Consider the following 12976-nt stretch of genomic DNA (forward strand, 5'->3'; position numbering starts at 1 on the left):
GTTACTAACAATTAAAAAGTATCCGGAAAAAATGACACGCTGTGAACTTTGATAATTGTCAAGTTTTGTCTAACATAAAACATGGAATATCCCTTTTATTTTGTAACGAATCGTGAAAAGAATGCTTTTTTTAAGGTATGACAATGGAAGAATGGAGGTCTTTTAATGAACACAGTGGACTTTATTCTTTACTTAAGTTGAAGATTGAAGATTAAATTACATGATTATTGAAATGAGTATCGATAGCAAATTGGGCATTTTTACATGATGCACCTTTTGTTCACTTGTTCACTCGATTTTACGCAGTTCATGGGAACCTAGTATTAAAGGAAATATTGACTGCCTTTATCAGCAAACCTGTTTTATACACAGGTTTATATACAAAAACATATCGCAAATGCTCGCTTTTTGCACCTTAAGTACACATAAGTATGTCCAAGCTACACTCTGTTCATTTTAAGCTGACGTTTGTGTCAATTTAATTAAGTACGTATCCATTTTTGGTGATTTTAGCTGAGTTGTATCAGTTTGGTTTATATGTGACTCATTTTCCCCTTAACATCAAATCACTGAAAAAAATGACAGCCGCCTGGCATACAAAACTATGCACTAAAATCTGTGTTTGCGAATTCTGCAGATATATTGCATTTCGTTAATAAAAATTATTTTCCATATTATCAATAGAAACTCTGTTTTTTTATTAAATTACATTAATAAATGAATGTGTTAGGAAAATCATATATATCATTATTCATTATCTTTAAAAACGCAAATGTTTTCAGTTAAAGACACATGATGTAATGATATGATTTATGATTGATCTACCAGTGTGCATTAAACATTTATGTTCACACCGTGATCACTTGTATGTTGGAAGATTTCACACTGCAGAGCTTTAAACAACTATCATCGCTGGGTTATACAAATATAAATAAATGTTCTGTCAGCTGTTAAAAGCAATTAAATGTCCTTTTGCATTATCAAATATGTTTTATAATTCATGCATAGTTGTCAGTTTGTAGCCTATTTGTATTTAGCCTACACTTATTAACAGAGAGACATTTGCTTAGGAGACTTTTTTGACTATATGTGTGTGTTTTATCTACAGGAATATATTGCATAAAACATGAATGTTAATTTTAGAATTAAGTTCATATGTGTGTTTAATTTATGTATTTTAAACAAAATGCGTCATTCCCTAAATAACCACAGATTCATCCGAGGCTGACATACCTGACCATGTTCAGGACCACTGTCTATCGAATGCTGACGATAAAATCGCAAATCTGAATGCACATAAACATTGGAAGCGTACCGGCAATAATGGTGAAGATTCGGATGATTATAAATCCGTCAAAGTAAGTATTATGTGCACGTATTTATATCGCCGAATGTCTCACCTTCTAGAACGCCTCAATTGTATGAAAGTGGTGGAAGCGGGAAACGAATTAAATCGTATCCAAATAAATCTGAGGCTTTGAGTCCTCATAATGCTTTGTATCGGAGGCTGTTGTGATTACATAACCATTAAGTTATTCAACTGGAATTACATCTTCCTTTTTATATGCTTTAAAAGATAAAATACAATAATTCCATGTTAATGTGTATTTACAGTAGTGTGTTTGTGATTACTATGATGTAATGTGTGAGGGTGGGTATGTCTTCTAATCGGTTAAGCTCCCGATGCTTTTAAGTATCCGTTTCAAGGCGATGGCCAAGGCTTTAATAATATGTATACATACAGTTGTAATAAATGCATTGAAATATTTCAAAGTTTTGTAAAAGGCATAAGTTATTTTCATGAACAAATAAAGCACTAAAACACATGTGTTTTCTTCAAAGCTTCTTCTGCGTGGATTTGTGCAGAAATGCATGTTTAAATTCTTCAGGCTTGGGCTTTCATAATTTAAAGCAGCGATTTCAACACCAAACCAATTGCTATCAAATTTAATTTTGACTCTTGTTACGTTGAAGAGGAACACGAATGTTTCAGCGATTTGATGTAGTTGATTGCCCTCTGTAATTTGCAAAGTTCATAAATAGTACAACTCTTAGTTAGCGTATTTTGTAATAATTAAACAATTCTTTGCCATGAAGGTTTTTTCTATATCGCAACCTTTGTATAAAAATTAGAACAAAATACAAAATTATCTCGTCCATGAATGATACCCCACACAATCAAACGCCAGTGATCATCGTTAACAATTATCTTACTGCTCCAAGAGAATACAATATAAAATATCAAAATTTGATGCTTTCCGGAATTGTCTAGACAATGGGAACGAAGGATTGCTCCATTTTACCGAGGAAGAACTTCAAATTTTCGATGTCGATGGGATCATCGTGTCCACCAAGAACAAATCATCTGTAGCGAATTCATCTGCTGGCAAAAGTAGTCTTTTAACGTTTGTTTTTTTTAGTTTACTTCTTCTACGTTAACCATCAGTGGACGGTTGAGAAAGCCCATTGAAGAAATTACTTTACATGTCAATGGTCAAGTTTATACTTAAAATATGTGAACGGTCAGGGATTTGAAGTCCTGATAATGCAGTAAATGCCAAGCCGGACTTCATCTTAACCAGAAGAAAATTGTAGACGTACAACATTCATACAGTTGTTGATATATTTACTCACAGCACGTTACGATGTCCTATCAGAAACTTTGCAAAGTTATTGGAATTTCAAACAGTCTTTTAATTGATATCAATTCTTTGTTTTTTGTTTACAACGTTCAATTGCAAGTTTTGAAAAACTTACACGCTCACGCCAATATCGAAATCAATACATTACTGCACCCATGTCATTTAATGTATTAAATATACTAAATGGCAATTGCATTCTACTTGTACAATCTTTGCAAAACATGTTTGAATATCCCAAAAAACTACATACTACACGAAAGAATATGGTTTTGAGGAACCGTTCTGGCAAAATATTGAGAACTGCTGATTTGTTTTTTATTAAATTACATAAGGAATGGATAACGTCTATCGCGACTATGATTGTCGATGAAACAGTCGTGCACAAATGTCATTAGATTAACAATTTGGAATTTCAGATATTTTGACATGATAGTTGTTTGCTCAAAATTAAATTTGTTATACACGTTTTAATGGAAATATTTTTTGAAAAAGTTAAATTGTGGTTCAGCTTTCAACATTAATCATCAGATGATCATCCAAATATAAACAATATGGTTTATGTTGTCTAAAGGAAAAGTTCATTCTTGTATAATCAATAATGCAGTGTGATTCATGCAAACGAGTCAGGTTGTTGCTTCTATTTACTTAACCTACGATAATTTACGATAGCACAAACTACGGACAAAAGAACGGGAAAGAATATGCTTAGCAACAGCAAACTTTTATTGCTATACGTGTTTCTTTTATTTATATGAATATATTAAATAAACGCGTATCTTTATTTTTGGATTTAGTTATGATTTGTGTAATTAATGCATTTTAAATAAATTGTTTTATACCCTAAATGACCACAGATTCATCAGAGGCTGACATACCTGACCATGTTCAGGACCACTGTCTATCGGATGCTGACGATAACATCGCAAGTGTAAATGCACATAAATATTCGAGGAGTACCGGTGATGATGGCGAAGGTTTAGATGATTATAAATCCATTAAAGCTTCATGAACTCATTTAAACACTTTTCCGTTGGTACAATGCCACTATAATACATACAACTACTTCAGAGGGTTTTCACAAAGACTATTCATATACGTATTCTTATCTTTTAGCTGTTGAAAGTGTTTTACATGCTGAGCATGCGATTCCGGATTGTTATGTGTTTGTACGAGTACTCCCATTTGCCAACAAATATTCATCGGATGTTTGTAAGGTATTTCAATACTTCTACATTATATTCCCCATGTTAATGACGTTTTATTTAACAATTTTGAAAGTGCTACCAGTAAAAATCAAGTATCTCATATACATGGCTTTAAAAAGTATTTTCCAAGAAATGCCACATGAATTGTTAGAGAATCAGATGCAATATACACCAATACATGACTGCTGTCTAAATCATGTTAAGGTATTAGTTGACACGTTTTGTAAATGTTCATGCTCTGTCCCTTTGAAAAAAAACATTGTTTTGTTCTTAATTTCTTATACACTTCAAATCATATCGTATGATTCTTTTAGTACATTAAAATTAAATTAAAAATCTTACTGCTCCATGAAAATACATTAGTAAATATCTAACAATCCGATGTTTTCAGAAATGTCCAGAAAATGTGAGCGAAGGGTTGTCCCTTTTAACCGAGAAAGGACTTCCAAGTTACGATGTCGAATCATCTGAAGTGAAATCATTAGTTGGTAGGTGTACTCTCTTAAAGGGATCTGTTCACGCTTTGGTAAATTGACAAAATTGAAAAAAGTTGTTTCAGATTCGTAAGTTTTCGTTTTAGTTATGATATTTGTGAGGAAACAGTAATACTGAACATTAACCATGCTCTAATATAGCCATTATATGCATCTTTTGACGATTTTAAAACCTAAAAATTATAAAGCGTTGCAACGCGAAACGATCGAATAATTTGGAGAGTTCTGTTTTTGTCGTTAAATTTTGTGAAACTACGAAGGTTGCTTATAAGGTATAAACTACGTCAACAATTTGTACTCGGCGGAATAGCTCAGTAGGCTAAAGCGTTTTTACTTCAGGACTCTAGCAGGACTCCAGGGGTCACTGGTTCGAAACCTGCTCCGGGCAATGTTCTTTTCCTTTTTTTATTTTTTTTCTTGATTTTTTTACTGGAGCTTTTATGATCCAATGTTTACATTTATCAATATAAAGCATTTAATGAATAAGTTTAAAAAATGCCAAAATCTGTGAAAAGGCCCCTTTAACGTTTAGAATAATGTTGTTTTCTTTTTCTAAATCCTCGGTGGTAGGGTGAGAATTTCCGTAAAAGCAAATGCCTGGCCTGTCATCATCAAAATAATAATACTAAAGTTATGTGGACAGGTAGTGACTTGAAGTCACGATCCCACGGGTCCATACCGGCCCATACCAGCGCTCAGCTTATTGAGCTAGACGGGCCTGTACTTAAACAGAAGAAATTATATATGTAGAACATTCTCACCGTTGTTGATAAACTTACTAACAGCACGTTACAATGCTCCTACCATAAACTTAGCAAATTTATAAAAATTGTTAAAGGGTCTTTAAAATAATGTTAGAGTCGATTTTCTTTTCGATTTCTGTGTTGATTTTTATTGTTTAATGGCTCCATTTACCTTATCATCTGAATCACATTTCAGTGACAAATGCTGAACAGATTAATGACTTGATGAACTCCTTACCCATAACAGTGGCACCAATCTACCCCGAACACGTTGACAAGTCAGCTAAATTCTCCTTCATCTTAAAGGAAGATTCCTATGATCCATATCTGTTAAGATGTCTAAAACAAAATACAAAATTTCAAATGAAAATAAATGAAAAGATAAAAGGCAAAGTGTGTTCTGCATCTGTGGTTAGATGGAATAATCCAATCACAATAGAGTATAGATGGAATACAAAAGATCTGGAAATCCGTAGACCGAACGACTGGGAGAACAAGGTCAAATATTATTTTCTAAAGGTTCTAGACACGATACAAGTGAAAAAGCAACATTTCAATACAAAAATAACGTCAGCACTTTTGATCAGTCTTAATCACATTATTTCAAAGCAAGAAAGTGATGAATTGATGATAGACACAGAGGAAGATTGTGTCATACTCATTGGCGAAACATCAATAATCAATGACGCTTGGGAAGAAGTGATGGATTTTATAAAAACACTAAAAAGAAGAACAGAGATAATTACAGAGCAGAGATATATCAAGCATTACCAAGCACGTTATTTGGAAAAGACTAAGTTTAAAACTAAAGCACATAGGCATGGCGTGGACATACATTTCAAATGTCAGAACGGAAAAATTGCGATAGTCACTTTAAGAGGACTGAAAGATGCTGTCATAAGATGTTGTCAGGAAATGGATGCAGTAACAGACACAATTAAGTCTACAAAAATCGATGCTGTGCACGAACTTGCTCGTTTCCTTGATCGAGCAGATGTGAAGAGTTATGTCTCGGATCAGATGGATGAAAACAATTTAATTTGTTTTTGGGAAACTTATGAAACGTCTGTTGAACTTCACGCAAGAGAAAATGATTTAGAACAAAGTGAGCTAATAATTAAAAGATCCGTGTCCAAGATTGTTATTTCTTTAGAAGATAAAAATCGACTACAAGCGGTAAGATCCAAACAATGGAGGCAATTTGAAGAAAGTTTGATTGCGAAATACCGTATTTGTTTGAAAGTAAGGTATCTACATAGAGAAATTAGAATATTTACAATTCATTCCAAGGAAGAAATAGTTAATGAAGTCGAACGGTATCTGAATGAAATTGCTGTTATAGAAGATAGCATGTGTGTTGACATACATAAAGCAAAATTAATTCAAAAATACATGCAACGAAAGCTTTCTAAACTGAAGAAGAATGCAGAAAAGATTGTATTTCACAGTGATGGAAAAGTAGAGTTTACAGGTACGCAGGTTTTCATAAAGTGGGATAAGTGTATATATTAAGAGCTTCATTGTGTACCTTATGTTGAATATTCCCGCACTACATCATTTCCATGACAGAAATTAATGCCATTTGTGTGAACCATACAATATGTGTAACCATTTTAGTCGCTTATTCCTGGTAATGTTTATACGAATCTAATGAATCTCGTTTAAACATAAATCTCTGTTTTAGGAAATATTTTGAGCATACAAGCAACAAAGAAAGCATTAACAGATTTGGTTAAAAGTATAATATCAGAAGAAATTACAGTAACTAAATCGTGTATCAACAACTACTTCGCATCCGATAAGGGTAAAGAATGTATAAAGAAAGTTGAATCAAAAGAAGAATGTGTAATCAAGATGAAAGATTCAAAAACAACAGTAAAAAAGAGATAACATCATTTAAAACTTCGAGGAAGCTCACAGGTAACATTTGAAGGTTTAAGTTTTTATCCGATGTTAACTTTGTGTTGGTTTTTTATTCAAATGATCACGATTTATATTTGAATATGTGAACAATTGGCTTGATATGAGCTATGAGATAGAAATGATGATGATGATTATGATGATGATACATATTAATACATTTATGTTCGTCAAAACCGATCGAGTGTAAGTCCATTTTTAGCAAATCGTTTGCGTTAGAAATAAATTGCCAATTACATAGCATACTTTAAACAAAACTTACTCGGAAGATATACATGTATGCATATTAGTAAGCGGATGTAGTTTGTGTATTTAATACATTTACTCTATGAAAATTCATAAGAAATCTTAAACATGTATTTCAGATCGATTTTGATAAAATATATTCGGGATCTGTATGTGGAGCATCCTGCAGTTCGGATACAAAATTTATTTGGTAATTATTGGTTGACAATTAGCTACAGACTTGCGCACTTTAGGATTCGTATTGTTTTTCTTGTATGCTTGTTCTACTTTTTTGGGTTTTGAAATGTGATTTTATTTCTGGAAGGAATCTGTAATGGCCGACATCATAACGAAATAACAAGCAGATGTAATATCACGCGTAAACGTACAATCTCGAGATAGGTGTGTCTATTCTGCTTTATAAACATGCCATTTCTTTACGTTTTGTAACAACTTAATTATGCTTATAAAACTTCTGTGCGGACTGCACAGGCTAATCTGGGACGACACTTAACGCACATGCATTATGCCCAGCATATCAGAACAAGACACATATATTTAAAACGCAGCTTTATATCTTACAATCACATTTGTATTTGAAGTAAACACTCTCTTAATACAAACCTTAGCATAAATCATAGAATGTACTGATTTATCTAAATATTTGGTTCTGTTGACTTTACCATGCAAAATAAAGAAACAGAATATGTATGACGTAATGCATAAATAACTAAGAAACTTGATTCAACGTATTAGATAATTGTTGACACACTGTAACAAATAATAAAGTACAGTAATAAAAGGACAGCATTACGGACAAGACAAACAGCTGCCAATTCCTTTTCGTATAACGCCTTGAGCCATGAACAATATTTAATTTGTATATTGATATAGATATTGTAAGGGACAGCTTTGCATCCCGATATCTTCTTAAATAGGTGAATGCATTCATAACCAAATACTTGCTGTTTATACCTGAACACTCTGTCAAGCACATTTATATACCGGTATTTAGATATACGAATAAACAATCAACTTGTAAATTAGATTGCATACATTTTCTTTATCTGCAGCGGGCATGAAATGCGGAAAATAAATTTGCATGTAAAAGTCTATATGTACATGTGGATAGACAATACACACATACGACACTTGATTTATGAACTGGCTTTGATTAAAACAATATAAGATTACAATCAACGCCACATGTGAACGACGCGCAAATGTTAACTTGTGAGGATCATGTAATGGAAATATGAACATTTTGTTCTGAGTGATTTATTTCATTTGAAATTTTATCGGGGGGGGGCGGGTAAGGGGGGGGGGCATGTGTAAACGGGAGCTGACTGGGTTAAGTGAGGTAAGTTGGAACTGACTTCTAAGGGCGTCGTTTTGATGATTTTCGCTAAGGAGTACCTTGTATTTTTACTTGGTAGGCCACTTTATATTCAGATTTTCATAAATTGAATACTCCATTTCGACTCTACGGTGTTTGAGCATCTTTGGAAGTCAGTTACATTTAACCCTAGTTAAACCCAGTCAGCTCCTGTATACGCATGCCCACCTACCCCCACCTCTGTTGTATGTGTCCATCGTCGTTCGCTAGAAAGCCATGTCATGAACATACGCTTGAGCTTACGTGGATTTTTGGCTTAGGTCACCGTGGTGTAGTGGATATGATGCTCGCTTAGGGAGTTCACGTGTTCGAACTCTATTGGGATCTTTCCAAAACACCAAGTGCTGTTTATAGTCCCAGGAAACGTACTCGATGTCATTTCAATAAGAATTGGCTTTTTTATGCAATCGAGCTTAAATAAATAGGACTGGTTTAAACTAAACTATTTTGCCTAATTCTACTATGGCAAGCGGTTCGACGCATAATCCCAAGAAACTAGATTTGTCATGAGAACTCAGGTTCTCAAAATGAGAACCCAGGTTCTCAGAATGAGAACCTAGGTTCTCATGAGAACTATGGTTCCCAAATGAAATATTGGGTTCTCATGAAAACCTAGGTTATTAGAGAGAATGACGCGAAAAGCTGTCGAGAACCTAGGTTCTTGTGAAAACCTAGGATATCAAACGAGAACTTAGGTTCTATAGCGTAAACTAAGGTTTTCATGAGAAACCTGGTTTCTTGGGATTTCATAAACCTAGTTTCTCATGAGAACCTAGGTTCTCATGAGAAACCTGGTTTCTTGGGATTTCATAAACCTAGTTTCTCATGAGAACCTAGGTTCTCATGAAAACCCAGGTTCTCATGAGAACCTAGGTTCTCATGAAAACCTAGGTTCTCATAAGAAACCTTGTTTCTTGGGATTTCATAAACCTAGTTTCTCATGAGAACCTAGAATCTCATGAAAACCCAGGTTCTCATGAGAACCTAGGTTCTCATGAAAACCTAGGTTCTCATAAGAAACCTTGTTTCTTGGGTTTTCATAAACCTAGTTTCTCATGAGAACTTAGGTTCTCATGAGAAACATAGGTTCTCGTGAGAACGTAGGTTCTCATGAAAACCTAGGTTCTCATGAGAAATCTAGTTTCTTGGGATTATGCGTCGAACCGCTTGCTATAATTAACCTCCAATTGTCTCCCATTGCATGGTATACGCTGGTGGCATATGTGTAGAATGATAAGAAATAGACGTGAAACAGTGAATGTTACTCCCAAAGAACATTTTTTGAACAATGTTCAGACAATGCTCTGTAATATTCAACGAAACTTGTAGGAAACTTCTTGAGGAATGAAATTAGTAAAGTAATCAGTCGACATTGGTCTGAACACGTTAATAAAACAATTAACTGTTTATGAAATACATCTTTTATTGTAAATATTATTTTGAGACTAAAAATTGAAACAAATTCGGATCAATCGTTACATAATTCATTGTTACAGCATTAAATGAGTTTCAGATATTCAATTCCCTTGTTCGGGCCTCAAACGACTGTACGGTACAGTTTTCTATTTAAAGTATGTCTGTGATATAGTAAGCAATCATTATGGTATAAATAGAAGTTTAATCTCTATTGATAATGTGTAATGATATCTGATTCAATCGTAAGATATAGGCCCACACTGCAAGAAAAACTAATGCACTTAAGACTTTGCAAACATATTTCAATAACTTGAGATATATGCAAAAATAAAGTCCTTAACGGCGTGTTTTCTTTCTGTCCAGCCCGTGTGTAGTCATTATGTGAACCCCATTGATCTTGCGCCCTGAATAATATGTGTCCCGTATTCCAAACGTGCAAGTTTACGCCGTCCGACGCGTAATTATGGAAACCTAGGTTCTCATTAGAACCTATGGTTGCCAAATGAAAACAACGGATTTAGTATTAAAGACGCGTGATTCTGAATACCTTGGTTCTCATGAGAACCTATGGTTCCCAAATGAAAACCACGGATATGGCAAGCAGTTAGACGCATAATCCCAAGAAATTAGTTTTTTATGAGAACCTAGGTTCTCATTCTGAGAACCTAGGTTCTCATGAAAACCTAGGTTCTCATTTGAAAACTTGGGTTCTTGGAGCCATGTGCAATCTGCAAGCGAGAATTTAGGCTCTCATTCTGAGAACCTAGGTTCTCATGAGAAACCTAGTTTCTTGGGATTATGCGTCAAACCGCTTGCCATAGGCTACCGAAAATAAGCTTTTCTTATTCAAATTAAGGTTGCGTTGGACGTTAAACAAAATATGTTGCATAATATTATAATGTCATCAATTAAATAATCATCAACTTTTCGGAATGTATTGAGCGCGTTAAATCAAATATAGAATAATTGATATGATTGAGATGATAATTGAGATAAACGATTCAAGGACGAGCAAAAGCAAACGTACGCAATTTGTTTGACGAAGCGAGGGCGCACAGGTGCGAGTTTAAGTGTTCAAGTGTCCATAGTATATAAAGTTTGTATAGCTGGTATACTTTAACCAAAATAATCACTATTTACATGCACTTTGGCAAGTAATTGACCATTCGCTATGAGACTGACGATACAAATTAATACATTTTTATTCGCAAAACACGGTTAACACTTTACAGCCGTTTTTTTGTAATTGCCGGCTAGAATTTATTTGTGGATTAGGAAGTCGGTTATAAAATGAAATGTCATTTTAACACAATGACTAAGGGAAATATTACATCGTTAGGTAGTAAACTTCTTTCCAACCCTTGAATTATTCCAACCCTTGAATTTCATCATTGAAATTACAATGATGGAGTGTCGCTTGTTGTAGGCTAAATAAAATAAGTATTTCTTATTGCGAATGAGTATAGCATTCTGATCACAACGTACATCTTAAAAATCGTCCATATATGTGTTCAATAATAGAATGATATCAAAAATTATACGCATCGGGGACATTGACTGCAAATATATATGTCATGGATTCATGAAATTTTATTAGAAGGCAAACATGTTAATTTTAAAAGAAATGAAAACTTACAATAACGGTTTGATGGTTAATACTAACTATTAGCGATTAAGTTTGACATAATATATAAGATGTTGAACTTAATATAAATCATGCTTTCCACATACATGCTGCCGATCTGAGGCAGTTGTGCATACCTATGTACACTAATGGAAAATCTTCATTAGTCGGTGAAGGAATATATCAAATCTAAGCATATATTGACAACAAGCTTGAGTTTTAAAGATAGCAGATTGGATTCTGGTTTGCAATTCAGATTCAACTAAAAACTGTATCTAACTGTTATTGACAAAGTTACAATGTTGGAATCCTTCTGTTTTATATTTCATTTTTAATTGTGTGATTTATCTTCTTGAAAACAATGCAACATTGTTTTCTCTAGCGCTATTAGTTTTGTGTTTACACAATCGTACATCACCGTATGGTATTTTCATTATTTATTGCATGGTCAATAGCATCGTACTTGTTTAATGCAGTTATATGACTTCTGTCTTGTACTCGAGTCCTGGATACATTCGTTTAACTGAATGCAATATATGATTTGAATATGTTGTTGACTTGGAAAGCGTCGTGTTAGTTTAAACCTATTTATTTTAGCTCGATTGCATCGAAAGCCTAGGGCTTATATAAACGCTCTCGAGTCCGTTTCCTGGGCCTAGAACCAGTACTTGCTGTCTTTGGGGGAGATCTAAAGAACGCTCCCACGATGGGGATCGAACCCGTGACCTCCAGGTCGCTAGGCGGACACCATATCCATTACACCACGGCGACAAATTAATTTTAATGAAGAGCTTCGAGTTATGCGAGTCAATATTCCACTTTGGTTTTGCATAGCTTGTTTTATGTTAGTGTGTTGGTTTAAAGCTCAACAAACAAAATAAGCATACATTAAAATCGTGTAAACTCGCTTATAACTCATTCCTTATTCGAAACAAATAAAATTAGAAAGAGAAAATACAATTTCTTTGCCAGAATTTAATTTAAAAAAAATCAATTGCAATACTTGTTTCCGTAGTGTGATCCTTTCGTGTTATTATTTTTCAGCTCTTTTCCTGATGCGTAATTATGTTATAATATTTCATTGAATATCATTTATCACTATTTTGATCATTTTGTAAAGGGACATGTTCACACAGTTTGAATTGTTCTGTACTAGAGGAACAGTTATATTAAGTTTAATATTAAGGCAAACGATACAGTAACAAATTTAAAATACACTGCCTTTGAGTTAGAATTTGATACCTCTAAAGCCAGAGCTAACTCTCTACCACTCTACAAAGCAAGGTGTTGAAATTGGATTATGGTTAAAAG

Source organism: Dreissena polymorpha, chromosome 11, assembly GCF_020536995.1.
Source record: "Dreissena polymorpha isolate Duluth1 chromosome 11, UMN_Dpol_1.0, whole genome shotgun sequence".
Taxonomy (NCBI): domain Eukaryota; kingdom Metazoa; phylum Mollusca; class Bivalvia; order Myida; family Dreissenidae; genus Dreissena; species Dreissena polymorpha.